The 5,223-nt window shown below is 44.3% G+C and overlaps 1 long non-coding RNA gene across 1 annotated transcript; it reads left to right on the forward strand.

Annotated features, from left to right (window-relative positions):
- The first annotated feature begins 527 nt into the window (after positions 1 to 527).
- On the forward strand, positions 528 to 1,301 carry LOC116691956 (uncharacterized). The gene is made up of 2 exons (XR_004332594.1): positions 528 to 586; positions 791 to 1,301. It is a non-coding gene; the product is annotated as an uncharacterized LOC116691956 (long non-coding RNA).
- The last annotated feature ends 3,922 nt before the right edge of the window (positions 1,302 to 5,223 follow it).

The following is a 5,223-nucleotide window of genomic DNA, read 5'->3' on the forward strand; positions in this document are numbered from 1 at the left end:
CCCCAAAAGGTGTCAACAAAGTTTTGACACTGCAAAAAGTATATATTTTTGCATTATATTTATGAAATGTTGTGAATAGCTCCCAGAGAAATGTTTTTAGACACAAATAGGTAAATACATTATAATAGTTATAGTCATCATTCCTCAAATCATAGCAGAGCAAAACAGCCGCAGCTGGTGTGTCGTTGTGTGTTTCAATATTCAATAAGCATCTTTAAGTTATTTTAAGTGTTTGCAGACTCAGAGATAGACATCAACAGAAGCACAACAGCAATCCACTCACAAGAAAAAACATTTGAACGTACCAATTTATTTTTCAGAGAGCCGAGAAGAGAACACGACACCATGTCACCATGATTGCAAAGATTGTTTCCTCGTCCTCTGTTCGTTGGTATCAAGAGAAACTTTCAACCGCAAATTAAGTTGTTGCAAATATGAAACTGAACTAACAAATTCTCCTCAAACAGCTTCACTGGCAACAGCGTCACAGGCAGGTACCACAGCAGGAGGGTACCCAGCAGCAGGTACCACAGCAGCAGGTACCACACGCAAGCAAGTAACCACAGCAGCAGGTACCACAGCAGCCGTAACAGAGCAGGCAGGTACCCAGCAGCAGCAGGTAACCACAGCGCAGGTACCACACAGCAGTAACACAGCAGCAGGTACCAGAGCAGTACCCACAGCAGCAGGTACCACAGCATGAGTAACACACGCGCAGTACCACAGCAGCAGGTACCACGCAGCAGGTACACAGCAAGCAGTACCACAGCAGCATGTACACAGCAGGCAGGGTACCACAGCAGCAGGTACCACAGCAGCAGGTACCACAGCAGCAGGTACCACAGCAGGAGGTACCACAGCAGGAGGTACCACAGCAGCAGGTACCACAGCAGCAGGTACCACAGCAGGAGGTACCACAGCAGCACCTACCACAGCAACTACCGTAGCGACTACCAACACAACTACAAATCGACCACCTCCTCCGCCCTCATCAACCAAATCAGTCTCATCTCCATTGTCGTGGCTGTGCTGACACCTGTTCTCTACTCAGGTTGCTGAAGGTGTTAAGTGCAGTTCTCATCCTGTGCATGAATCACTGAAAATGGAAGGATTTTGGTTCATACAATGTAAGCTGATATGCTAAGTGCTGGTTTACTGATGCGTGTTTGCACACTGGACCTTGTTGGAGGTGTTGAGAATTAATCCAAATGCCTGTTGATAACTACCGTTGTTTTGATTCAGAGGCCAGTGAGTGAATCTGTCTAATATATTAAAATTAACTTATGTATGCATCACCTGATCACAAAAGGTTTACAATAATGTTTTTGCCAAGATTGGAGTTGTCACGCAAATTTAATATTTACATATATATATATATATACACCAAATGTTGGTTATTTTATGAAATATCAGCTATTTGCTTCAACAGGAACCGTGCAGGTTTCAGCAGACTTGTCCAGGTAAAAGCTTTCGAGTGTTTTCAGGCTCATCACAAAGTTTTCATATTTAAAAACCTTAAATCCACAAATGGGAAATTCATAAAACTGTTGAGAGGCTAGTCATGAGAGGAAAAGTATAAGACACACCTTGATACACAATAATAATTTAATTAAAAAGAGTTACTAGTAAATTGAACAGTAAATGTTAAGGAGGAGTGCCATGGAGGATCATTGACACTGTGCCCCAAGTCTACCCATCTCCACGGCGTCAGGGGGGCAACCAAGTTATCTTAGAGACAGGATGGATTGGCTATTGGGGGCAACGAGTGGGCGGTTGGGGTGGGGGGGGGGGGGGGGCAGTAGCTCTGTCAGTAGGGATTAGACGTTTACAGTACAAGGGTTAAATTCTCGAAAGCATTTATACGAAGGTCAGCCAAGTGGGGGAGGAAAGAGTCCTGAGGAAGAAGGGTGTCCATTCAGCAGAATGAGACGAGGACACACAAAGTAGTATTAAGAAAGTAAATATTCCCAATAACATACATAAGTTGTGATTAACTGATGCGCTGATCTTCAGATTGTTTAACCCTCGTGTTGTCTTCCCGTCAAAAGAAAAATGAATAATCAACATTTTTGTTACGCGTTTTTATCTGATTTTAACATTTCTTAGTTTTTTTTTCCCATTTTTTCAACATTTTTGAGCTTTTTGTTTCATGTTTGTCACTTTTTTTGACGTTTTCAACACTACGTAACACATACTATTAATGTTAGTTATTTTGGAATTATGGTCAATAAAACCTCATTTAAAGGAAATTACACCTAATGTTGAGTTAGAAAAGCAGAACTTAGAATTATTAGACTAAAATTAAAAGGAGATAGATAGTATAGATAGATAGTAGATAGTAGATAGCTAGAGAGATATTTATTGATCCCAAAAATGGAAATTATGGTGGACAGCATTACACGGTACCTGTCACACAACACAGACTATAAATATAAATTAGGTTTAGTAAAAAATATAATACACACAGTTTCATGAAATAAAATAATAATACATAAAATAGGAATAAAATATAAGAATAAAAATAGAACAAATATTTAAATACATACAGGATGGGGGAAAACAAAATGTGCAACGCTTAATAATATGCTAAATGTTCTAAAATGTAAATAAACCAATTGTGCCGGTTGCCCTTAGTGCAGTAGGGTGGTGTTCTAAAAGTATTATCTGCACCCAGTGATGACTGCGTCAGAGAGTTTTATTGCCTGGGTAGGAATGATTTCCTGTATGGTCCATGCGCATTTAAACTGTCGGAGCCTCTTAGAGGAGCTGCTCCTCTGGTGGACAAGTGGGGGTGAGAGGGTGAAGCTCTCCTCTGTTGGACCAGTGTGGGGTGGAGAGAGTGAAGCTGCTCCTCTGTGGACCATGTGGGGTGGAGAGGGTGGAGCTGCTCCTCTGTTGGACCAGGTGGGGTGGAGAGGTGGAGCTGCCTCTGTTGGAACCGGGTGGGGTGGGAGGGTGGTCAGGGTTATCCATGATGATAACAGATTGTTCCGTGACCTCCTCTCACCACAGCTTCAAACGTGTCTGTTGCAGCCGATCACGGAGCCCAGCCTTCCTGATCAAGTTTGTTCAGTCTGTTTGTGTCGCGGCTCGATGCTGCTGCCCCCCACCCCCCCCCCCCCAGCAGATGGGGAGGAGAACAGAGCGCTGGCCACAACAGACTGGTAGAAACATCTCCAACATTCTGCTGCACACGTTGAAGATCTCAGCTTCCTCAGGAAATAGAGTCTGCTCATCCCCTTCTTCTAAACAGCAGTGCTGTGGTCTTCCAGTTCAGCCTGACACCCAGGTATCTGTCCTCCCACCATGTCCACGTCACTTCCCAGGATGCAAAGGGGCTGCGGAGTCGTTCCCTTCCTCTGAAGTCAATCACCACCTCTCTGGTCTTATCCATGTTCAGCAGCAGGGGTTCTCACCAGGCCACCCACAAAGTCACCCACCAGTGCCCTGTTCTTCCCCCCCCTCTGTCCATCCCTGATACACCCACAACTGCAGAGTCTCAGAAACCTTCTGTAGGTGACAGACTCTGAGTTGTACTGGAAGTCTGCGGTGTACAAGGTGAACGAAAAGGAGACACCACAGTCCCCTGTGGGCCCCCGTTACCCTCACCACACATCAGACAGAACACGGTACCAGGCAGGACAACTGGGTCTGTCTGTCAGGTAGTCAGGATCCAGGGGACTGGGGACTACGGCACCCATCAGCGCAGTTCTCACAAGGTAGCAAGAGGTGGGATGGTGTTGAATGCACTGGAGCAGGGGTCCTTCAACAGGGGCGTCAGCAACCCTAGGGGGTCCGCGGAGGTACTGCATGGGGGTGCGAAAGTTTTGGTTGATTAGACTTTTTTTTTATACCCCCCCCCCCCCCCTGCCATTTTTTTCACTAATTGAAATGTCTTTAAATCCACATAACATGAATTAAACACATTAGGAACAGATAAAGGAGGCAGAAGATGTCTTTCAGTCATCAATGCACACATGGCACTGTAGGACCAGTTTGATATAACACAATTTTATGCAAATATAATAATTAGGGGATCCCCGCTCCATCTGCCATCAGTTGGGGGTCCTGGCCTGGGGAAAACGTTGAAGACCCCTGCACTGGAGGAATCAAAACATGTGATCTACAGTGCCGCCACGCCATCCAGGGTGCAGATGAGCTCGCTGCAGAAGTAAGACGACAGCGTCGTCCACTCCCAGACCAGGCTGGTAGGCAACTGTAGAGGGTCCAGAGAAGAAACCACCTGCAGCCTCAGGTAGCCAAGACCAGCCTCTCCCGTGCATTCACACTGGGATGTGAGAGCCACTGGGGTAGTCCTTGAGGCAGTAGGAGTCGACTCTTGGGGACCGGACAAGGCGGGAGTTTCCACAGCAGCAGCACCCGTTTGCCCGTGTCGACACCGTTATTCACTGTATTTCAACTTCGACAACATGAGGGTCAAATTGATATGGCATTTTTGATGATAGTATAAACACTATATAAATATATTATGACCACTGAAATGTAGCAACAAAGTGCTCTACAATAAGGAAAAATGGACATTGGAACAACTTAAAAACAGTGAAGGATGGCTGTAATGATGGATGGAAAATCAGATGGAAGTTAATGCACACTTATATGATTGGAAAGATCCTTTTAAACAGACTTACTTAAATGCACAAATCAAGCTAGGAACAGGCCAGTTGATCTGAAAATACTCCAATGACTCCAAGGACACAAGAGGTACAATGATGTACAACACAACAAAGGAAACACAGTCCAGTCCGTTTAATTGGGACATGTCACCAGAAGAAGTGAAGCAGTGTGTATGGCGAGGTGAAAGCATCCTAAAATCCGATTGGTTGTTTAATTGTGCATGATCAACCTATGAGCCATGAGCCATGCACTCATCATGTGCCCAATATTTCATTTGCCATTGTCGTCAGACTGAGTCACTCAGGTACTTTTCCTATAAGTATGTCTGGAGGCGCAAAACGTCACATGTTCATTGACATCAGGTGGATGGATTCAAGCAGGAGAATCATAACCGGTGGAGTTTTTCATGTCTTAAATTAGTCCAACATGCATACAAAGGCAAGAAATAGCCTTGATTCATATTGTTTAATTTTTCAAACGAGAGGATTGCTTGTGTGAAATTTATGTTACAAATTGTTTTAAAAGGGATGTGTGTGTGTTTGTGGTTATATTGGTAAGATTATACATATATAATACACGTCATATATG

Source organism: Etheostoma spectabile, chromosome 7, assembly GCF_008692095.1.
Source record: "Etheostoma spectabile isolate EspeVRDwgs_2016 chromosome 7, UIUC_Espe_1.0, whole genome shotgun sequence".
Classification (NCBI taxonomy): Eukaryota; Metazoa; Chordata; class Actinopteri; order Perciformes; family Percidae; genus Etheostoma; species Etheostoma spectabile.